The sequence below is a fragment of the Schistocerca nitens genome, chromosome 1 (assembly GCF_023898315.1).
Source record: "Schistocerca nitens isolate TAMUIC-IGC-003100 chromosome 1, iqSchNite1.1, whole genome shotgun sequence".
In the NCBI taxonomy this organism is placed as follows: Eukaryota; Metazoa; Arthropoda; class Insecta; order Orthoptera; family Acrididae; genus Schistocerca; species Schistocerca nitens.
Genome location: NC_064614.1, coordinates 982550881 through 982576237, shown reverse-complemented (window position 1 = coordinate 982576237; position 25357 = coordinate 982550881). Strand labels below are relative to the sequence as shown.

The window sequence follows — 25357 nt, the reverse complement described above, 5'->3', positions numbered from 1 at the left end:
CACGTTAACACTTGTTGATGGCCCAGCATTGAAATCTGCAGCAGTTCGGGGAAGGGCTGCACGTCTGTCACGTTGAACGATTCTGTTCAGTCACCGTTGGACCCGTTCTTGTAGGAGGTTTCTCCGGTAGCAGCGATTTCGCAGATTTGATTACCGGATTCCTGATATTCACGGTATACTCGTGAAATGGTCATACCGGATAATCCCCACTTCGTCGCTGCCTCGGAGGTTCTGAGTCCGATCGCTCGTGCGCCGACTATAACACCACGTTCAAACTCATTTAATCTTGATAACCTGCCATTTTAGCAGCAGTAGCCAACCTGACAACTGCTCCAGACACTTGTTGTCTTATATAGTTGCCCACAGCAGCGCCATATTCTGCCTGTTTACGTATCTCTGTATTTGAATGGGCATGCCTATACCAGTTTCTTTGGATCTTCAGTTTATGTAATTGTTTAAGTGAAACATCATGTCAGGCTCATTGCTTGAGATGTCTCTTGTCTCACCAAATCATAAGCTACCCTGTGAAGAACTCTGGAAGTTGCAACAAGTTCGTTGTAGCAGATAGAATTTTATACAGCCACTGCGGCGTCTAGTAACTATTACACCCACAAAAACAATGTATTAGCTTGAGGTAAATAGAGCTTGCACCTTCTTAGGCCGGTTGAATATAATGTTACATATTTATTGGCGTTTGGAATGACACCTCGTGGCAGTGATGGGAGCTAAAGGCTGGTCAGCTGCAGAGGAAGGCGGTAAAAGCACGAAAGTAAACAACTGCCGCTACTCCAGAGACCAGCGAAGCTCAACCTGAATCGACACATATCTTTGAATGTGAAGACTAACCCAATTGACTGTCCGCCTCTGTAGCCGAATGGACAACGCGAATGACTTTCGTGGGACGAGGTACTGACAAGGACTTTTCCTTGATCTCTACTGGATAGGGGGGCACCCAGCCTTGTGATGCCAATTGAAGAGCTGCCTGACTGATAGGCAGCCACTGATACCGGAACTTCGCAACGGCCGGCAGTCTTTTCTGGTACCAAATTACCATCCACACCGCATCCGATGATGAATGGTTGAGGATGATACGGATTTCGGTCTTCAGGGGCCTGATCGCGGGGTTTCCTTATGTGACGACTAATCTCAGGAAATACTGCATGGGTTTTGATACGGTTTCCACTAATAGATATACAGATTCATGAGAAAGGTTTTTGTGTATAATTTATTTCCGCTACGCCACACAGGTCGTCTGTCCGTAGATACTTAATGCTACCTGTGGTGTCACCGCCAGACACCACACTTGCTAGGTGGTAGCCTTTAAATCGGCCGCGGTCCATTAGTATACGTCGGACCCGCGTGTCGCCACTGTCAGTGATCGCAGACCGAGCGCCGCCACACGGCAGGTCTAGAGAGACTTCCTAGCACTCGCCCAGTTGTACAGCCGACGTTCATAGCAGTGGTTCACTGACAAATCACGCTCTCATTTGCCGAGACGATCGTTAACATAGCCTTCAGCTACGTCATTTGCTACGACCTAGCAAGGCGCCATTACCAGCTATATTGAACTTATTATACTTTTGTATCATCAAGAGCGATGTACTCCAATTATGGATTAAAGTTAAGTACTACATCATCTACGTACTTTATTTGCAATTCTCAAGACATTGCCCTGTTCCAGACCTCGCGCCAGTCTGCGTGTAATTAAACGCGTGCATTTCGGCCTCCTCTAGCAACACGGTGTTGGCTCTTCTGCCAACACTTCACTACCCTTGCGAAGCAGGGGCGAGGCGCTAGTTTTCTGTAATTGATATTATCTGTGTTACCTCTCCACCATGCCCCTTACGGTAGCTTGTGATCTATGTAGATGCACATATAGATGTACATTTGAGATAAGTAATTGTTAGTGTTGCAAATGTATATTTTTGTTCTTTAGGTGCTATCCTGAGAGAGGTTGATACGTGAGTAAAATCAGAGGAATGGTCGGTTGAAGAGAAGTGGAAAGAGGGAGAGAAAAGGGTTGGCATGAGATTTCATGGATACAGAAGATATGAAAATGAGAATATGAACGACCGAGGAACATACAGTCGCAGAGAAAGATCAGTGACGGTGAAAAAAGAACGTTGGACACCAAATGATTGCAACTGATGAAATTCTATTAGCTGTTTATAAGATGTAGTTTTGTACAGGATTACAGAGACAAGTGAATAATTATGAAACAATATAGTCTGTAAGTGAAGGTGCTGTACATCACTGTGTGTTTCTTTGCTTCAAAAAATATCGTGCTTCTGAAATTATACAGGGTGATTTTTTCCACCGCGTACAAGCTGTATGGATTGATCAATGAGAGGATACGGAACAAAAAGGGTCTAATGAACTTATGTTCGGAAATGCATGGTTTCCGTGCTAGAGACCATTTAATCCATCACACACTGTACCATGCAGTCACAGTTACAGTGTTGAAAATGGTTTCCATGTGCCTCAACACATGCGTGTACACGCCGTAGCATGTTGTCTCACATGTTCACATCGGCCCAGGCTGCATCCGAACAGTGTCAAAGGCAGCATGAATTCACTGCTCCAGTGTCTCTACATCTGGAATGGGCTCTGCCCAGACGATACTTTTGAGATGGCCCTATAACCAGAAATCGCACGGGTTGAGATCCGGTGAACGAACAGGCCATGCAGCTAACCGCCGATCGCTTCGGCCTGTTAGACGACGTGGAAGGAAGACTGGTCCCAAAATAGGGACGGAAATTGTCTCGGCCCTCACATTCCGGCTCCGACGATGCTAATGTTTCGCTGTCACCATACCACGAGGATACTTCATACCGTCCCACAAATGACTGCCATGAAAACTGAAGATAAACTCCGTGTGACGGTAGCCTCACCTGTGAATAGAATGGGATGTCAGAAATCCCTGAATTGTGGTTTTCTGGTGAAGAAGCCAGTGGCAAAACTGCTCATAATGTGGAAAGTTCGTCGTTAGTAAGCACTGTACACGCTGTAAGTGATAAGGTTAGTAACAATTGTCGTGGAGAAAGTTCCAAACGGTCGTATGGCTTACACTGACTGGTGGGCCGACTGCCTGGTACTAACGCGGCGATCACCTTCCGCAGTGTTAATCACATTTTCCTCCAAGTCTGGTGTCCGAACATTTCGGGTACGTTCTTCGTGATTTCCTGCTTTCTGAAAGGACCCTGTCTAAGACCAAATGGCGATACACTGTCGCAAACATTGAATGCTATGGTTGTTGTCGGGAGGGACAGGTCTCCTGATACATCCTTGCTGCCCGCCGTCAGTTGCCACTTGCCTTTCTGCAAGTCTACATCTACATCTGCGTGATTACTCTGCTACTCACAATAAATTGCCTGGCAGAGGGTTCAATGAACCACCTTCAAGCCGTCTCTCAACCGTTCCACTGTCGAACGGCATTCTGGAAGAACGAGCACTTAAAGTTTTCTGTGCGAGCACTGATTTATCTTATTTTATCATGGTGGTCATTTCTCCCTGTGTAGGTAGGTGCCAATAGAATGTTTTCGCAATCGGAGGAGAACGAAGAACGCGTTTGTTGTAGTGATTGCCACTCCAATTCAAGTGTCATGTCTGTGGCACTATCTCCCCTATTTTGCGATAATACAAAACGAGCTGCCCTTCATTGAACTTTTTCGGTGTCATCATTCAGTTTCACCTGATGCGGATCCAACACCGCACATCAATACTCCAGGATATTACGGACAAGAGTCGTGTAAGCAGTCTCTTTAGTAGACCTGTTGCACCTTCTAAGTGTTCTGCCAATGAATCGCAGTCTTTAGGTTACTTGTAATTGTAATCCTTAAGTATTTAGTTGAATGTACAACCTTCAGAGTTGTGTGGCTTATCACGTGATCGAAATTTAGCGGATTCCTTTTAGTAATCATGTGAATAACTTCACACTTTTCTTTATACAGCGCCAACTGCTACTTTTTGCACCATACAGATATCTTATTTAAATCATTTTGCAATTCTTTTTTGTCATATGACTTTACAAGACGGTAAATGACAGCATCATCTGCAAACAATCTACGAGCACTGCTCAGACTGTTTCCTATGTCGTTAATATAGATCATAAACAATAGAGGGTCTATAACACTTCCTTGGAGAACGCCGGATATTACTTCTATTTTACTCGATGTCTTTCCGTCTATTACTACGAAATGTGACGTTTCTGACAGGAAATCACGAATCCAGTCGCACAACTGAGGCGATATTCCATAGGTACGCAATTTGGTTAGAAGACGATTGTGAGGGACGATCTAGAAAGCATTCTGGAAATCTAAAAACATGGAATCAATACACCGTGTCGGCATGCTCTCGATTCGAATACGGAACCATTGCGTAAAACGCTGTATCACATCCACTGCAAAGTGACTCAGCTAGAGAAGTGAATCTGTCACAACATTGCCAATCACTACGGCAGGGTGCCGCGCGGGATTAGCCGAGAGGTCAGGGGCGCTGCAGTCATGGACTGTGCGGCTGGTCCCGGCGGACGTTCGAGTCCTCCCTCGGGCATGGTGTGTGTGAGTTTGTCTTGAGGATAATTTAGGTTAAGTAGTGTGTAAGCTTAGGGGGTGATGACCTTAGCAGTTAATTCCCATAAGATTTCACACACATTTCAACATTTTTTACTACGTCAGGAATGGTTTATCTGTTTAGCAAGAGTAATAGAAGGCAGATTTCAGACTACCTAACAGATCAAAACGAAAATTTCTGTTCCGACACTGACAATGTTGAGTGTTTATGGAAAAAGTTCAAGGCAATCGTAAAATGCGTTTTAGACAGGTATGTGCCGAGTAAAACTGTGAGGGACGGGAAAAACCCACCGTGGTACAACAACAAAGATAGGAAACTACTGCGAAACCAAAGAGATCTTCACTCCAAGTTTAAACGCAGCCAAAACCTCTCAGACAAACAGAAGCTAAACGATGTCAAAGTTAGCGTAAGGAGGGCTATGCGTGAAGCGTTCAGTGAATTCGAAAGTAAAATTCTATGTACCGACTTGACAGAAAATCCTAGGAAGTTCTGGTTTTACGTTAAATCAGTAAGTGGCTCGAAACAACATATCCAGACACTCCGGGATGATGATGGCATTGAAACAGAGGATGACACGCGTAAAGCTGAAATACTAAACACCTTTTTCCAAAGCTGTTTCACAGAGGAAGACCGCACTGCAGTTCCTTCTCTAAATCCTCGCACAAACGAAAAAATGGCTGACATCGAAATAAGTGTCCAAGGAATAGAAAAGCAACTGGAATCACTCAACAGAGGAAAGTCCACTGGACCTGACGGGATACCAATTCGATTCTACACAGAGTACGCGAAAGAACTTGCCCCCCTTCTAACAGCCGTGTACCGCAAGTCTCTAGAGGAACGGAGGGTTCCAAATGATTGGAAAAGAGCACAGGTAGTCCCACTCTTCAAGAATGGTCGTCGAGCAGATGCGCAAAACTATAGACCTATATCTCTGACGTCGATCTGTTGTAGAATTTTAGAACATGTTTTTTGCTCGAGTATCATGTCGTTTTTGGAAACCCAGAATCTACTATGTAGGAATCAACATGGATTCCGGAAACAGCGATCGTGTGAGACCCAACTCGCTTTATTTGTTCATGAGACCCAGAAAATATTAGATACAGGCTCCCAGGTAGATGCTATTTTTCTTGACTTCCGGAAGGCGTTCGATACAGTTCCGCACTGTCGCCTGATAAACAAAGTAAGAGCCTACGGAATATCAGACCAGCTGTGTGGCTTGATTGAAGAGTTTTTAGCAAACAGAACACAGCATGTTGTTATCAACGGAGAGACGTCTACAGACGTTAAAGTAACCTCTGGCGTGCCACAGGGGAGTGTTATGGGACCATTGCTTTTCACAATACATATAAATGACCTAGTAGATAGTGTCGGAAGTTCCATGCGGCTTTTCGCGGATGATGCTGTAGTATACAGAGAAGTTACAGCATTAAAAATTGTAGCGAAATGCAGGAAGATCTGCAGCGGATAGGCACTTGGTGCAGGGAGTGGCAACTGTCCCTTAACATAGACAAATGTAATTTATTGCGAATACATAGAAAGAAGGATCCTTTATTGTATGATTATATGATAGCGGAACAAACACTGGTAGCAGTTACTTCTGTAAAATATCTGGGAGTATGGGTGCGGAACGATTTGAAGTGGAATGATCATATAAAATTAATTGTTGGTAAGGCGGGTACCAGGTTGAGATTCATTGGGAGAGTGCTTAGAAAATGTAGTCCATCAACAAAGGAGGTGGCTTACAAAACACTCGTTCGACCTATACTTGAGTATTGCTCATCAGTGTGGGATCCGTACCAGATCGGGTTGACGGAGGAGATAGAGAAGATCCAAAGAAGAGCGGCGCGTTTCGTCACAGGGTTATTTGGTAACCGTGATAGCGTTACGGAGATGTTTAATAAACTCAAGTGGCAGACTCTGCAAGAGAGGCGCTCTGCATCGCGGTGTAGCTTGCTCGCCAGGTTTCGAGAGGGTGCGTTTCTGGATGAGGTATCGAATATATTGCTTCCCCCTACTTATACCTCCCGAGGAGATCACGAATGTAAAATTAGAGAGATTAGAGCGCGCACGGAGGCTTTCAGACAGTCGTTCTTCTCGCGAACCATACGCGACTGGAACAGGAAAGGGAGGTAATGACAGTGGCAGGTAAAGTGCCCTCCGCCACACACCGTTGGGTGGCTTGCGGAGTATAAATGTAGATGTAGATGTAGAATGGGCGCTAGGGAATAATGTATGAGGAACAGTACCACCCTCTAGGAGGGAACCATGCATACTATAACTGTAGCTCCACGGTACAGTGTGTATTAGATCGCAGTCTCTTTAACAAAGTATGATTGAATAAATGGTCTGCAGCATGGAAACCATCGAATTTCCGGACATAATCCCTAGAATTTCCCTTTGCACAGATATGACTGAAAACAGGCGATTCTGAACTAATTCAATGTTATTTTCTGAGCCTCATTAGTGTTCTGGCTGGTCCAATGTGACCCGCTACGAATTCCTGTCCTGTCCCAACCTTTTCACCACATAATCTCAGAGCAGTTCTAGCAACTTACGTTTTCAGTTATTTTCTGGATATATTCCAATTTGTGTCTTACGCTAAAGATTTTACCGACTTCCTCTAGTTCCATAGAAGTTATTTCGTGATGTCTAACAGATGTCCTGTCATCCAATCCCTTCTGCTTGCCAGTATTTTCCGTATATTTCTTTCCTTGGCGATTCTGCGGAGAAAAAAAATGGTTCAAATGGCTCTGAGCACTATGGGACTCAACATCTGTGGTCATAAGTCCCCTAGAACTTAGAACTACTTAAACCTAACTAACCTAAGGACATCACACACATCCATCCCCGAGGCAGGATTCGAACCTGCGACCGTAGCAGTCGCGCGTTTCCTGACTGAGCGCCTAGAACCGCTAGACCACCGCGGCCGGCATTCTGCGGAGAACATCCTCTTCTTTTACCTTAACAGTCTGTCCAATTTTCAACATTATCTGTGCACCGGGCAACGGCCTTGCCGCAGTGGATACACCGGTTCCCGTCAGATCACCGAAGTTAAGCGCTGTCGGGCGTGGCCGGCACTTCGATGGGTGACCATCCGGGCCGCCATGCGCTGTTGCCATATTTCGGGGTGCAATCAGCCTCGTGATGCCAATTGAGGAGCTACTTGACCGAATAGTAGCGGCTCCGGTCAAAGAAAACCATCATAACGATCGGGAGAGCGGTGTGCTGACCACACGCCCCTTCTATCCGCATCCTCATCTGAGGATGACACGGCGATCGGATGGTCCTGATGGGCCACTTGTGGCCTGAAGATGGAGTGCTTTTCTGTAGCACCACATCTCATATGTTTCTTTTCTCTCCTGTTCCGGTTTTTCCACACTCCATGTTTCACTGCTATACAACGCTGTGCTCAAAACGCACATCCTCGGGAATTTCTTCCTGAAATTAAGGCCTATGTTTGATAGTAGTTGACTTCTGTTGGCCACGAATGCCCTTTCTACCAGTGCTTGTGTGTTTCTTACATCCTCGTTACTCCATTCGTCATGGCTATTTCGCTTCCTAGGTAGCAGATTTCCTTAACATCACCCGTTTCGTGATCAATAATTATGATATTGCGTTTCTGCTACTTCTTCGGTTTACTCTGAATCCATATTCTGTACTCATTAGACCGTTCATTCCATTCAATACATTCTGTAATTCTTTTTAACTTTCACTGAGGACTGCAAAGTCATCAGGGAATCTTGAAGCTTCAGCTTCCTCCGTCCTTGCTTCTTCGACGTATAGGTTAAGTAGCAGAGGCGAAAGACTACAACCGTGTCTTATAACTCTGAGCACTTCGTTCCTGGTCTTCGACACTTATTGTTCCTTCTTGGTTCTTGTACATATTGTATTATATCCGTCTTTCCGTATAGCTTACCCCTATTTCTCTTAGGATCTCGAAAATGTTGCTCCGTTTTACGTTGTCAAACACTTTCTCCAGGTCGACAAATCCTGTAATCGTCTCTTAATTTTTCTTCTGGCCTACTTCAATTATCAACGGTAACGTCAGAACTGGCTCTCTGGTGGCTTTATCTTTCCTGAAGCCAAACTAGACGTCATATGTATATTATTGTTGTCAGCAACTTGGTTGCATGAACTTTAAGCTGACGGTGCGATAATTCTCGCACTTGGCTCTTGCTACCTTGGGAATTGTGTGTATCATGTTTTTCAGAAAGTCTAATGGTGTATTTCCAGTCTCATAATTTGTACACACCATTCTACGCACCATCGTTTTGTTCCCACGTCCCCCAATGGTGTTATAAATTCCGATGGAATGTTATGCATCCCTCCTGTTTTATTTGATTTTATGACTTCCAAAGATTACACTAACATATGAATAAAGCAGGTATTATGTCTGAGACGTCAGTCAGCAGCGAAGAGGGATGAGCACACTCCCACCCAATCCCGTTGCAGGGCACCATGCGGCGCCACTGACGAGTGGAGGCGTTCGGCCCAGCACAGGTTGATACGTGGATCAGATGACGTCGCTCTTCCACCGTAAGAAATTTTCAAGACTGTTCCGGCGTAACGGCAAGCGTAGGCACGACGATCAAGAAGGGAAGAGCAGAGAGGGCTGCGAGACGACGTCAGCCAGTAGTGCGCTGAGCAGGACGACACCAGGGCAGGAGCAACTTCTACACGAGGATAATATAAGCACCGCGCCGCCTAGCCGCTGCCGGAGTGGATGACGAGCCGTCATACAAACGCTACAGCAGTGACTTATGAAATGCATTGTTTTGCTTGCAAGGGGAAATTGTATATACCTGAAGGACATTGATTACTTGCATTTCGCCATTTGCTTGCGACACACCTTTGTGAATACGAAAATTTAACTATTGTCAATTTAACTCCAGTAATACGATTTGCTTGAACTATTGTCTAGCGATCCGAGAAAACAGCTTCCTAGGCGCCCAGTATTAGACGAGTGGGCAAAACAGAATTACACCTCAGAAGGAAGCCTGGGAAGTATTGTCAGCAGTCATAGTGTCGAAACTCCGCGCCACGATAATACTGTCTAGAATGCCAGAAGTCCCATTGGTGAAAGGTGGCCCTTTGTCACGCCCACCTGTTGCAAAGCTATTACAGGTGCTGGGGACCGGACTACATGCCAGTTGGTGATCGCTGACGTGAGGCTGATATCCTGTACAGCCTGAAGAGCTTGCGCACGTTGCTGCGGACGGCCTACTTGTTATAAACCTCACTTCTCACGGTGAACCGATGGAGGCCGAGGTTGTCGCCGACTACCTGGACATCTATGAGGTACGCCGCGTCGCCACATACGACATCCTTTGTCTTCAGACCCTCATATGTATAGAGGTGAGGCTCCAACGGAACTTTGCAGCTCCTTTGCCGGAGATCACGCACCAAAAAAGATGCCACAGCATCATGTCAGTCGATGTGGAATTCATCCATCCTCTAATAGTGCTGGATTATGTCGTTAGCAGTTTCCGTGGTGTTGCAGCCACTCCGGCATCTGGTGTTACCCTCCCTCCCACGAAGGACTCGTGCCTGAGTAGGTAAAGAGCACTGATACGAGCGCGCAAGCTGGGGATGAAGTTGCGGCTAGTGACGAACTGCTGAGTCTTGGACACCCAGCAGTGCAGCCGTGGTGTTTGGGCAGACTTTAGCAGTGCAGCACCGTCGACTGACAAGTGCAAGTGCTCGCCCCAGCACTGGCCCAGGCGGAAGGTGAATATAATGACATCGTCCTTCCACCGTAATTGAATATCAAAACCAAGAATTTTGTGTCAGAGAGAGTCCTGTAAAATATGGTCAGCAGATGTACCCCACCTCTCCATCTTTGCGAGCCGCCTCCTCGATAAAGAGAACCAAGCCAATGGGCTGCCAGTACCCCAAGCCCCCAATTGAGACAGGGGTGTGGAAGTAGCCGATCATGTATCCGCTGGCAAGCGCAGGTAACATCTTATGGCTGTGTGCCCGCAAACGTCGAGGGAACAGAGGGCACCCAGATGAGGCCTGCCCAGGCCCAAGCAGTGAAAATAGCTGGTGCGATTATGGAATGAAGAGAATGAAGTCTTTGCTGAGGCTTAAGCTGCTCCTTCTTGAAGATGTCAAGTTGTCTGTCGATCTCGCTATCGCAGGGGATGGAGGAGGTTGCATCTGCATGTGGTGAATTGTGGTCCCAGGTACTTGAGTGTATATCCCATGAACAGTGGAGACATGTTGTTGGCAGCAGCATGGAAGGTGACACGCTAGTCGACTTTGGTCTTCTTCTCCCAGCCCGATGATACAAGAGTGAGAGAGAAGCACTTCTGGGGGTTAACCTCGAGACTGCGGTCTTGGCGAACAGGAGGAGGTCGTCAGTGAACACAGAAGCATTTATTCGCTGATCAATGAGGTGGGCGCCAACGTGCTCAGGAACACGGGACATGGGCTTATCAACAGACACGTTGAAGATAATAAGGGATAAAGGATCACACTGCCAAACTCACTTAGATGGCTGCCTAGATGTGACTATTTACCACCTCCAAAAATAACGATTGGGCTCGCCTTATACCTCCGCTGGGTGTAGTCAATGCCCTCAATCAGAAACCTTGAGCCCTCAGAACAGGGCCAAGGGCATCACGGTCAAGCAAATCAAAGGCCTTTGATACATCCAGGGATGCTAAGTACAGTGGCAGCCAGCGCCCCCATCTGAGTCATGTCCAGATCTAGAAGGAAAGTGCTGAGAAACATCCCATCCTGTGGGATGAAAGCCCGCTGACGACCGTTCAAGGCGCATTGGCACATAAGGCGACCAACCAGAGCCTTATGAAAGGTTCTGGTCAGCACTGAGAACACTATGATCGGACAGAAGTCAGTGTGGGATGCTGCAGTGGTCTTTTCGGGCAGCTAGGTGGTAAAAGCCTAAAGGAGATGAGAAGGAAGGGAATGGGCAAGGAGAAACAAGTTGAGGAATTTAAGGAGAACATCATGGGGAATGTGTTGGACAATCTGGACTTACAGCACAGTGATGTGCTGGAACAGCAGCAGCAGCAGCCTCCTGCATAGTAGTGGGGGCCTATAGATCTTGGAAGGGCACCATCTCTGTGAATGGCAACAGCTTGTCCAAGAGAGCCTCATCAGGCATAGATCAAGATCTGATGCAGGAACAGGGCCCTCCAGAACTCAGTCAGCCCTAGGATAGAAGGTGGCTGATGGAGAAGGGTGCCATCAAAAAGCACATTAATGCAGTGGGCCACATTCTTCTTGAAAGCCCACTGACTCACTGTATATTCTCACCTCCTATGGGCCTGCTTCCACTCAGGTGGGTGTTGGGTCCATACCCCAGCAGCTTGATGGACAGCTGTTTCCTTTCTCTCAACTGTATCTAGCACAGCCGACAGCATTGCCTGGATGGTTATGTAGCTTGTGGTAGGACTCAATGCCGCACCAGACCTTGATGTTGACAGCAGCAGGGTGAGAATGGCGATGGCTGACACCATGCCCAGTCTTGGTGGAAAATGGCTGTATGTACTCTGGGAAAATGATTGTTAGCAGTGCTCCAAGCACATCAGCTGGCCAGCTGAAGAGCTCACCAACTGGCACAGGCGCTCCAGTGGGAGGCCTGCGATACCGTATTCTCTTTGTAAGCTTGTACCAGCTGCAGCAAGCACAGGGCGGGAGGTAACCACAAAGCCCTGAAATACTGGAATCCCCTATATCTTGCCTATCGGCTCCTGTTTCATCTTTTATACCTATTTCATCACATCATCAGATAAGTCCTCCCCCTTTGTGTATTCTTTCCACCTGTTCAATTTCTCCCCCGTATTTAACATTGGAATTCCCATTGCACTCTTAATGTTTCCGCCCTTGCTTTTAATTTCACCGAAAGCGTTTTGCTTTTCTATATGCTGAGGCAGCCCTTCCAACAATCATTTCTTTTTGGATTTCTTCCTATTTTTCGTAAAGCCATTTCGCCTTAGCTTCCCTTCACATTCTATTTGTATTTCTGCATTCCTGAATTTCCCTGAACATTTTTTGTACTTCATTCTTTTGTCGATTAACTGAAGTATTTCTTCTCTTATCCATGTTTTATTAGCAGTTACCTTCCTTGTACCTATGTTTTTATTTCCAACTTCTGTGATTGATCTTTTTACAAATGTCCATTCCTCTTCAACTAAACTGCCTACTGAGCTATTCACTGTTGCAGTAGCCTTAGAGACCTTCAATCGTATCTCTTCATTCCTTAACAGTTCCGTATCGTACGTCTCTGCACACTGATTCTTCCTGACTAATCTTGTAAACTTCACCTTACTCTTCATCACTACTACATTGTGATGTGAGTCTATATCTGCTCCTGAGTACATCTTACAATCGAGTATCTGGTTTCGGGATCTCTGCTTGACCATGTTGTAATCTGACATCTTCTATATTTCCCGGCCTTTCCAAGTATACCTCCTCCTTTTGTGATTCTTCAACAGATTATTCGCTATTGCCGTGTGAAATCTATTCTACAATCTCAGTCCTTCTACCAAGCCCTTATTCTCCTGTAACCCTTTCTTCTATTCCTTCCCCTACATTCCCCATGACTATTAATCTTCCTTTCATCTACATCTACATTTATACTCCGCAAGCCACCCAACGGTGTGTGGCGGAGGGCACTTTACGTGCCACTGTCATTACCTCCCTTTCCTGTTCCAGTCGCGTATGATTCGCGGGAAGAACGACTGCTGGAAAGCCTCTGTGCGCGCTCGAATCTCTCTAATTTTGCATTCGTGATCTCCTCGCTAGGTATAAGTAGAGGGAAGCAATATATTCGATACCTAATCCAGAAACGCACCCTCTCGAAACCCGGACAGCAAGCTACACCGCGATGCAGAGCGCCGCTCTCGCAGAGTCTGCCACGTGAGTTTGCTAAACATCTCCGTAACGCTATCACTCTTACAAAATAACCTTGTGACGAAACGCGCCACTCTTCTTTGGATCTTCTCTATCTCCTCTGTCAACCCGACATGGTACGGATCCCACACTGATGAGTAATACTCAAGTATAGGTACCGTTCAATTTTATCAAATACTTTTTCTCTCTCTTCATCTTCTGCTTGCGACGTCGGCAATAATCCCAGAACTGTAACTGTCGATATGACTCGCCCTGTACGGCGGCTCCATGTATTGTTCAGGATACCAGCTGTACAGCAATTCCTGAGGGGGTGACTGTGGCACAGACATCAGAATTACAAATGATAGGAGCCAATTTTCGGTAGCCAAAGTTCGTGGTTAATCCTTTAAGAGTGGGGCTCTCACTTAGGTGTATATGAAAGTGGCGTCATTTGATAGGTTTGCCAGAGGCTCCCAAAGGTCTCAACACAGCACAGGTGAGTCAAACCAATATGCTCACTGCCCACCGCGAGATTAAATGAATCGTGGTGCGGCAGAGACACGTGATGCAGTAAGCAAAATAGCAGAGATGAAGGGGGAATTATCATAGCGACAACTTTTTAAAAATTTTTGAGTCAGCAGTCTTCCGACAGGTTTGATGCTGCCCCCCATGTAATCCTCTCCTGGGCCAACCTTCTCATCACATACTAGCAATTGCAACACTGCCGGCCGCTGGTGGCCGAGCGGTTCTAGGCGCTTCAATCTGGAACCGTGAGACCGCTACGGTCGCAGGTCCGAATCCTGCCTCGAGCATGGATGTGTGCGATGTCCTTAGGTTAGTTAGGTTTAAGTAGTTCTAAGTTCTAGGGGACTGATGACCTGAGATGTTAAGTCCCATAGTGCTCAGAGCCATTTTGCAACACTGTCCTCAATTATTTGTTGTTTGTATCTCTATCTCCGTCTACAGCTCCACCTAATACCATGGAAGTTATTCCTTGAAGTCTTTACAGATGTCCTATCAATCCTGTCCATTCTTCTTTGTCAGTGCTTTCAATATGTCCCCATCCTCGCCGATTCCGCGGAGAACCTCCTCATTCCTTACCTTATCTGTCCACGTAATTTTTAACATTGTTCTGTAGCACCACATATCAAATGCTTCGATTCTCTAACTATTTTGTTTTTCCCCAAGTGCATGTCTCAGACACAGATAATGTTGTGCTCCAATCGTACATTCTCAGAAATTATTTCCTCGTATTAAGACCCACGTTTGATACTAGCAGTCTTCGCTTGTCCAGGAATGCCCTTTTCGCCAGTGCTAGTCTTCTTTTTATGTCCTTCACTTTCACTTATGACAACAATGTCGTCAGTGAATGTTTTCATTGATATCCCTTAATCTTAAATATGAGTCCCACTCTCGAAAACCAAAGAACGTGTCTCGATTTTTCTTCAGTCATGCTTCCGGTATCAACCGCAACGTTAAAACCGCCTCTCTGGTGCCTTTAGGTTTCCTTTTACCAAAGTGATCGTTGTGTAATACACCCCAAATATTCTTTTCCATTCTTCTGTATACTATTCTTGTCAACAACTGCGCGTTTAAACTTTTGAAGACAGAACAATCAGAAATGTCGCAACTACTAAGCCATACGCCGAAATCACCTACCAATCATGCTCAGGCAGCATAACGACTCGAGAACGTGGTACTTCCGTCTGTCTGATAATCTTCACAGAGGTAACACTTGTACATTAATTAAGAGTCTTTTCCTAGTCGTACATGCTACTGTGTGTAATACTTGAGGAATAATCTATGGCTATTGAGGTGCTGTTTCTGACACTTTAAGCGGTGTCCGCAAAGCGACAGTACTCTGAAAGTGCTATATTACATTAGAAAATAAACATTTCTGCCGAGTGTTCGTCTACATGACCTGCCACTCAGGTAGCCCAATAGTGACTTAATCTTCCAAGCGCGCCAACACTTCATCCGGTGCCGTCTTCACTGATCATATGGTACTGCGCTCGCGAGTCACAGTAGATGTAACTGCTTTGAAAAGCGAGCGGTAACATATGAACTGAAACAGAGGAATCTGACTGACTAGGCACTGTCCTCTATTGCCTTCTTCAGATCATAAAAGAAATAAATAGCTCTTAAACTGAAGGGATAAGAACTCCTGGGACTATTTTATGTCTGTGTGCGATATCTAGATCTATTACATAGCAGACCAATACGGAGATTCCCCATCGGCATAGACGTTTCCTGCACTTTTAAATTCATGGATAGGTCACCCTACGCGGAGATCCTACAACAATCGAGACGTTTTCCGTGTTCCGACGCAACCGCCACGCTCATGTAACTTCCGGCTACTCCACTCTAGGTTCATAGATTAGTCTAGATTAGATTAGAATAGATTAGATTAGTTTAGTTTTCGTTCCGTAGGTCCGTGCTGAGGAGAGCCTCGTGGATGTGGAACATGTCAATTTTTTTAAGATGAAATAACAATACTAATAGTATGAGTATGTACAACACATCATTCTTTTTGCTGAAATAACAATACTAATAGTATGATTATGTACAATACATCATTTGTTTCTATTAAAAAATTCGTCAATGGAGTAGAAAGAGTTGGCCACTACTAAGTCTTTCAGGCTCCTTTTAAACTTATCTTCATTGTAACTAAATTTTTTTTATGTTTGCTGGTAAATTATTGAAGATGAGTGTTCCTGTGTAGTGGACCCCTTTTTGAACTAAAGTAAGTGCTTTTAAGTCCTTGTGCAGATCATTTTCGTTCCTGGTATTGTATGTATGAACTGAGCTGTTTGTTGGAAAAAGAGATATATTATTTAGGACAAATTTCATTAAGGAGTAAATATACTGAGAGGATGTAGTTAGTATACCCAGTTCTTTGAAGAGGTTTCTACAGGACGTCCGCGAATTTACTCCACAAATAATACGTATTACACGCTTTCGGACTCTGAAAACCTATGTTTGACTTGAAGAGTTACTCCAAAATACTATACCATATGACATTATGGAATGAAAGTAGGCAAAGAATGCAAGCTTTTTCATTTTTATGTCGCCTATGTCTGCTAACACTCGAATTGCAAATACAGATTTGTTAAGGCGTTTCTGCAGTTCTGAGGTGTGCTCCTCCCAACTGAATTTATTATCAAGTTGTAGTCCCAGGAATTTAAGACTGTCAACCTATTCTATCCGCTCTTCTTCATACTTCGTGCATAAGCTGGGTGGAAACCTCTTACAGGTTCTGAATTGCATATAGTGAGTCTTTTCGAAGTTTAATGTCAGTGAGTTGGCTTTAAACCATTTATTAATATCCATGATAATATCATTAGCAGATCTTTCCAGAACTACACCCGACATACTATTTACTGCAATACTTGCGTCATCTGCAAACAAAACGAACTCTGCTTCTGGCTGTGTAACTGTTGAGAGATCATTAATGTACACAAGAAAAAGCAATGGCCCAGAGATAGATCCTTGTGGGACACCACATATAATTTCTTCCCATTCTGATGATGACTGGTGACTTAATTCACTACTCCCTTGCACTGACACGCTTTGTTTCCTGTTAGCGAGGTATGACTTGAACCATTTTGCAGCACTTCCCGTGACACCATAGAATTCTAATTTATTTAAAAGGATGTTGTGGTTCACACTATCAAATGCCTTTGACAAATCACAGAAAATACCTGCTGCTTGTAATTTGTTATTTAATGAATTAAGTACATTTTCACTGCAGGTGTAAATAGCCTTCTCGATATCAGAACCCTTCAGAAATATTATATGCTATTTGTGGTCAGATGGTTGAGAAGCTGTCTGTACATTACTTTTTCTAAAATTTTTGAGAATGCTGGCAAAAGTGAAATCGGTCTGTAGTTTGATGGTATCTCTTTATCCCCTTTCTTGAATAGAGGCTTAACATCTGCATATTTTAGCCAGTGAGGAAAGGTCCCAGTTATAATTGACTGGTTACACAAGTAACTTATAATTGTACTTAACTCACAAGAACATGCGTTAATTAACTTTGTTGATATTTCATCGTAACCACTAGAATGCTTTGTTTTTAAAGATTTTATTATGGAAGTTATTTCTTTTGGTGAAGTGAGTGGCATATTCATGTACCTGAAGCTATTTGTAAAGGCTAGTTTCCGCTATTCAGGGGCATTATTTACTGGTCCTGACAATCCCATCCTATCAGTAACGGATATAAAATACTTGTTAAATAGATTTGTCACACTATGCCCATCGGTTACTGATGTGTGATCTACCCTTAATGCTACTTGGTCCTGTTCCTTTCTGGTTCTACCAGTCTCCTCTTTCACTATATCCCATGTTGTTTTTATTTTCTTCCCTGACATTGCTATCTTCTCCTTGTAGTGCATTTGTTTAGATGCCTGAATCACTTTTTTAATATTCTACAGTATTCCCTGTATTTAGCTAAATCATCAGCATTGGAGCTATTCTTGGTCGACAGATACATTTTCCTTTTTGTCCTACAGGAAATCTTTATTCCTTGTGTAATCCATGGTTTTGTTATAGACTTCTGTTTAATTTGAGTAACTTTTAGAGGAAAACAGTTTTCAAACATGGTACAGATATTGTTCATGAATGTGTTATATTTTTCATTCATGTCATGAGCACTATAAACATCTTTCCAGTCCATATCTTTGAGCAGTTTTCTAAAACACTCCATTTTTGGTTGATTGACTACTTTCCTGTACTCACTCCAAGCAGCTCACCGCCTTCCACACGTAACGTTCAACCATCTGCCTGCCTAGTGTTCTTTTACAGTGGTCTCTTACTTTGACTGGAGTACGAAGTATATAGCTAACTTCATGTCTCCTTATGGATGACGTGGAATTCTTCTCTTTTTAATTTTGTTGAAGCTTTAAGTTCATGAGTTATTAGTACTATTACCAGATGTAAGTAAAAAAGAAAAATAGTGGAGGATACAATTATATACAAGGTGTCCACAATGAGACTCCAACATCTGAACTCATAAAATCTGAGAGGAAACACAATTTATTGACGAACAAATACAAGGAAATCATACAGCAGCTCATCAAGTTTTCATACACAGGTGGACGGTTCAGTACTCTTGTATATGGGCGCCACGGATAGCGCGAAGAATATCAAGTCTATAATCGATTTCGTGCCATGTGTTGCTGATCATCTTTTCTGTGACAGAGTTGATGACAATTCTCATGCGCTGTTTCAAGTGTTGCAGGTCCTTTACTGGTGTAGCGTATACCCGGTCTTTCATAACCCCACAAGAAAAAATCGAGGGGGGTTATGTCGGGCGAACGTGGCAGCCAAGGAATTGGACCTCCACGGCCAATCCATCGTTGCGGGAATGTGTCATTTAAAAATTTTCGGACATCAAGGCTCCATTGGGGTGGCGCACCGTCCTGTTGAAACATCACATTTGGCTGCACGTCTATCTGTGGCACGGCAAACATGTTCCAACATGTCCAGGTAGATGGCTCCATCCACCGTCGGCTCCTGAAAGAAAAACGGCCCACAATGCGATTTATCATCAAAGCACACCACACATTAACTTTCAGACTGTCGCGCATGTGTTCCCTAGGTGCGTGTGGATTAGCGGACCCCAAGATGCGCACATTGTGACGATTGACAGCCCCTGACACGTGAAAGGTTGTCTCGTCAGTAAACATCACGCGTGATAAAAATGTCTCGTCCACGGCAATGCAATCTAACATGACACATGCAAATTCTTCTCGCTTTGGTCGATCATCATGCTTGATTTCTTGCACAACCTGCACTTTATATGCGTACAAACGTAATCGCTGATGAAGCACTTAGTGCACTGTTGAACGTTTCATACGAAGTTCTCGTGCTGCCTGTCGCACTGGCTTCTGTGGACTTTGTTCGAATGACCGCCGCACTTGTTCCACATGATGTTCGCTGATCCCAGGCTTATCACCACCATGCCCTTTCGCAACACTCCCAGTAGCCAAAAACTGATCACACCACTTCTTTATAGTCTTGAACGACGGGGGCGCTTTGTTGTAAATTCGACGAAAGATTCTTTGCACTTGGGTCGCCGATTTTGTCTCTGCATACCACCAGACCACTTGTGCACGCTCCTTCATATCCTCCCTTTTACTAAAACAATTGATTGGAGCTCCACTACAGCCACTTGGCGCATCAAATTTGCACACCACAAACTTGTTGAGTTGCTCTGTCTGCCCCTTCAGGATTCACAGGCCCACGATCTGAAATGAGAAGGATATAGGATATTAAAATGTTGGAGTCTCATTGTGGACACCCTGTATTACTACGTAACGTAGTTGCTGCGTTACAACAGGTATCGGGACTTCAATAATCCAAGGTATCGGAAATTACGCCAGTCCCTAAGTGAGACAGGTACATCTCACGGTTCACTGCAACAGAAATACTTTGGACGCGGTTCTGCATTCCACATATCGTTAGCTAAGACGTCGTGTCCCGCGGCCTAGCTGCTCCTTACGCAGCTACTGCCGCAGGCGGCTACGCACGCATGAGTTGCAGCGGTCGTTCGCGCGGCCGTTGCTCCACCTCCGAGCCGCGGCCGTCGTAAAGCAGACGCCGCGCTGTTCAAATACGATTAGCGGAATAAACAGCGCGGCCTAATTCACAGCGCTGTGTGTTGTTCCGCCGCCTGGAGGCGAGCAGCGGGGGCGGCCCGCACTTCATTTTCACAGCCGCCGCAGCGCAGGGTCCCGTATTTGCTCTGCGATGCAATCTACACCTTATTTCCATAACATTACAATTGCGTTGAGGTATCTTTATAGCGCCGGGCAAATTAAATGTAAATATTACGCTCATCCCGCGATGTAATTACAGAATGAGAGATGTTTGAAGCCATTGTTTGTCTTGAGAGCCGTTTTTAATAGGATAACTTGCTCTGAGGAAACGAAACAGCGAAGTCCTGTTGTTACAGACGCGCAGAGCACTCGAAACGAGGGGATGACACAGAGACGTGTGCTCCGATACGACGAGGCAGAATCGGTTTGCGTTATGCCTTCGCATTCTGGCCTATAGCCGTTTGTAGTCGCCGTCACGCTATTCTTTACAACTGATGCATAACGCTCCCTTCTAACACTTCAAGATAAAATTGCTCCAGCAATCGTAATTTTTCAGCAGACTCTCAGTCTGACTTGAGGAATGGCTCATCAGTTTACGCTTTGCATTAGAGAACAACACGTTTCAATTAAAATTGGCTACTATTGTACGAGGACTGGAACTTTAAGAGTGGCAAATTATTGATTTACAACTTATACAAAATAGGCACCTGTTTCGAAGTTTTACTGCGCTTCGAAGTAGTCACACGTCGTGCATAACCCATTGCCAGCGATGCGGATGAGTGCAGCGGTGGGTGGACCTCATAGAAAATCTCTAAGCTGTTCAGTTTTGGAACACTGGCCTAGGAAACCAGCTTAGAGAAAGAAGCGACAACACTTTCTACAGGACCTGCCCATCATTTTGCAGAAAACTGCTCGGGCGAATGTACCATAGACTGTGACTGATGTGCTCGATAGATGGGGTCTGTAAATACTGCAACACACACCACATTGACCAGGCTTTTGCCATTGTGACTTCTTCTTGATTCCTAAACTGAAGGAAGCATTCCATGGAATTCTCTTCAGAACTCTTTCAGAAATTCGTCGAGCAATAGACTGTTCCACTCTAACTATTAACACAACTGTTTTGTACAAGTTGTAAATAAATAGTTGCCACCCTCAATGTTCCAACGCTAGTATATGTCTTGCATCTTAACACAGGTACCTCGGTACACCTTCGTATATCACTAATGCAGCCGGCCGGAGTGGCCGAGCGGTTCTAGGTGCAACAGTCAGGAACCGCGCGACCGCTACGGTCGCAGATTCGAATCCTGCCTTGCGCATGGATGTGTGTGATGTCTTTAGGTTAGTTTGTTTTAAGTGGTTCTAAGTTGTAGGGGACTGATGACCTCAGGAGTTAAGTCCGATAGTGCTCAGAGGTATTTTTGAACCACTAATGCAACTACAGCACTATAGTACTACAGAAAAAACGTCTGTAATCATTTCTGTCTTATTGGTATGCAGAAAAAAGCTAGTACATATCTACATAAAGAGTGCTCTAAAATCCCTCTTACAAAGGTCTTGCAATGGATATTGAGTACGTAATATTTTGAATTGGAACCCATGTCCGTAAATGTACCGTTTCCGTGCTACAATCAATTAAAAACATGCCAGTAACGCGACCACTTTTACAAGTAATTTATTAGTTGTGATCCAATATACCACGTGTTTTACAATTCCATTACTTAGTAACCAAATGAACAAAAGAGAAACTTAATCAGTTTTCATAAACACTGTCGTTTACAAACATAAAGCTTTTTCGCCCATATCAAAGGAGGTTAGCATTCTGACCCACTACAAGTAAGGTTCGATGTGGCGACCATCAGTTTCTGTGTACTTATTGTACCTAGGAATTATGTTGTGATATACACGCTTTGTCGCACCTGTTGTCTCTGCAATCTGTTCAGGAGCGACCACAACTAGTGCCAAAAGATCCTATTTGTTTCTGCAGGAATTTCGTAAACAACAGACGAAAATGAGGTCGAACCACGTCAGAGAAGTAGGATAGACATCAAATGACATCAGCGGACCTGTTCTAAGTATCCTTACAGTGATTACTCTGTTGCATTCATACCTAGCAAACATTTTTTCAAACGGCTGTATTACGGAAATAGTACACTTCCAGACATGGCTTCCAATTCAAAATATCGTCTATTCTGTCCCCTCTAAGAATCTTAGAGGTTTGTAAAGGGAATTTTTGAGCACCCTGTAACACATACAAAACAATCGTTTTGCAGGGATACTATTTATTGGGAGACTTACAAGTAAATATCTGAGGCTACTTTCTACATATCTCCCACCGTTCTGTCGGCACTTGTAGCGTGCCAGAAGTATGCTTCCCTCACACGGCTTTCCCAACTATGCTGTCAGCCATGTGGAAACATGATCTCTGAGCTCGTCATCGTTGTTGAACTAGTGCACATTATAAGACGCTGAGTTTCTCATGCATATTTCGAAAAACACAAATATGTAATTATGTAAGTAGTATCACTATGGGGCCCCCAGCCTAATTTGTTTATATTTCTGACGTCACATTGCAAGACGTTGCTTGCTTTAATTACAAATATGTGTCTGAGCGATTATGAATGTCATTACCTTTATATAAGGAAAAGTATTATCTTCTCAAGAACCCTCAAATCATGAGTTACAGACTTAATTTTCATATATATGAAATTAGTGCATTTATTCATGGCACTTTTGTTGCCTTTGCCTACGGCCACTTTCAGAACTCAATCATCAGATTACTTAATGTAATAAGATTGAAACTTAAATTGCTTATGTACCAATGTATCACCGCAATAAAAAAAATAAAAACAGTGAATAGTAGAGGGAATATGAAAAGGAACAGTGGTGTATTAAGTTTCCAAAATTATGATAAGTTTTATTAATCCTCTTATAACTACAACGACCTTATAATCTTACATAAAAAACTGCATACACAAAACAAAAAAGGAATGTTGTTTGATTGGCGAAGCATACATTGTGATGGAAGCTACACAAATTCTCTCCTGAGCTACTGAAATGGAATCAGCTACGACTAAGTATACCACCTGAACACGGGGAGCAGTGAATGTCATTTAACAATCCTACGCTGGTGAATCCATATTTTACCCTTTCACCTTGGTTCAGGCAGCAGCAGAAAACTGCACGCTGTGGGCGAGGAGAGGCGCTCTGCGGCAACTGTAATGTTCTGACGCGTTCACTAAAATTTTCAAACTATGCTGTCGGGCGTTTTCACTATCAGAACGCGGAAAACGTCCCTGTCAGAGCCCTGAAATTCCGGTAGATTTCAGTGTGAGGTGCATCCATTTGCTTGTCTGACCAAACCAATTTGACTCACACGTACTACGGTGAGTTCTGGAATTGTCTAACGTCTGACGGCCGACTCAGGACGAATAAGTTCACCCTCGTGATACACGATACGCCCGAGAGGATATGCAGTTCCTGCGTTGGAAACTGCCACTGGCTATTGTCCACCACAAAATCAGATCACAAGTTTCACCCTCTAGGGAAAGACCTGAAGTTCTCCAGCAGAAGAGGACCAGAAGAGGAAGAACGCAGACCATCACCACCACTTTCCACGAAGCCTCGGTACGGGAGCCAAATTAGGAAAGAGGAAACCGCCTCACGTTGCGAAAATCCATCGAACTGTCCTCTGCTCATTGAATAGCCCCTCTTTTCTTTTGGCCTGATAGCCAATCAAGACTCAACACTGGGGTTCCCAGGTTGGAGGAGCAACCCTCCGCTTTGCTAATCGTGAGAGGAGCCGATCAGCGACTCCAAATCTCTCTTCTCTGAAAAATAAGATTTTTGGCTAGGGAGGCATCGTTCTCATTGTAAGCATGGCCATGATGCGGCAAAAAAAAAAAAAAAAAAAAAAATCTACCTAGACGAGACCATGGTCCCTCTTTTACAGAGAGATCTAATCTTTCCAGGCTGAAGGTTTCCAATTTACAAAAGAAAGTTGTTAAGCTTCCCAGACGGTCGTGCCTGTGCAATAAATAAGTTTTTTGCCTCTCACCGCTCGCTGAAATAACCTGGCGATTTCCTGGCGTCAGGGGAGTTACAGTCTTGATTACACCAAACACATGACCAGCACTCTGTCTGTACTGTCGCAGCCTCAAACATGAGAATGTACTCTGTTTTACGACCTTCCGACTGTTTGCACAAAAGCTCAGGTTACAGCGGTCTCTCTTAAATGGCTTCCTTCACATATTTTCTGCCAACTGGCCGCCTTCGATACAGACTGCCACCTGGCACAGGTAAAATATTTTGCGAACCGGCATCCTCCTGTCTGACCCTCAGTGGAAGGAGGGGAGTGCTATTGCCAGAAGCCCCTCTGTAGGTACGATCCACTGACTGCTGCGCTCCAGAATCATTCGCACAGCCTGGTCACTGCACTCAGAAAATATGGCCCCCAATCCATCTCTATCCCTGTTTTCCATTGCCTCCACTACGGCCTCTCGTGTACAATTTCTCTACAGGTTACACATACAGTTATAAGAATATTATGCTCACAGTTTCCTCATGTAGAAAAGTCACAAACCATACACACCAAATGTAGTACTGGGGAACACCAAGATCATCATCTAAAATATGAACGTTAATCTGACTAACAATGTTGTTACAGTGAGAGAGTGGTGTGGCGCCTCTCAACATGACCAGATGAGTGGCCTGACCATGACATCAGCAGCCATATCCCCTCATCAATGAAGTCACTACCCTTTTCAGTGACGTTATAAGAACGATGTCACAAGTCACATCTCTTTTCCTTCGTTACCCTGAAAAATAGAAAAAAAATTAGAATGTGTCTGCCAAGTTCAATTTAAACGACTAGTATTATTTAAAAAAAAAGTAAGCTTCACCCAATTTGTATAACATAGCGCCATATTAAAAAAAAATGTTGCTATTCATAAATAAAATATTGCTTGTTGAGAGAAATCCATAATTTTCACGTGAATTACGTAAAAATGGCACCATGTTCAATTATATTGTCAATACTATAGCATCTTCATGTCTAAAAGTACCTGACCTTCACTTGAATTGGTGCCTTGTTACACACACATACACATACACACATGTGTGTGTATGTGTGTGTGTGTGTGTGTCTGCGTGTGTGTATGTGTGCACTCATACAAACAACACATATGAACATGCAGACACACTACTGAGAACTATATTATGTACTCGAGTGCAGTTGGAAGGTTGGAGAGAGAGAGAGAGAGAGAGAGAGAGAGAGAGAGAGAGAGACCTCATATCAGCAGTAGTGTGTTTGGTAACATTCCCAGCCA

The 25357-nt window shown here is 44.3% G+C and overlaps 1 pseudogene; it reads left to right on the top strand.

The window, feature by feature from the left end:
• Positions 1-7572: 7572 nt before the first annotated feature.
• On the top strand, positions 7573-7690 carry LOC126209550 (5S ribosomal RNA; annotated as a pseudogene).
• The last annotated feature ends 17667 nt before the right edge of the window (positions 7691-25357 follow it).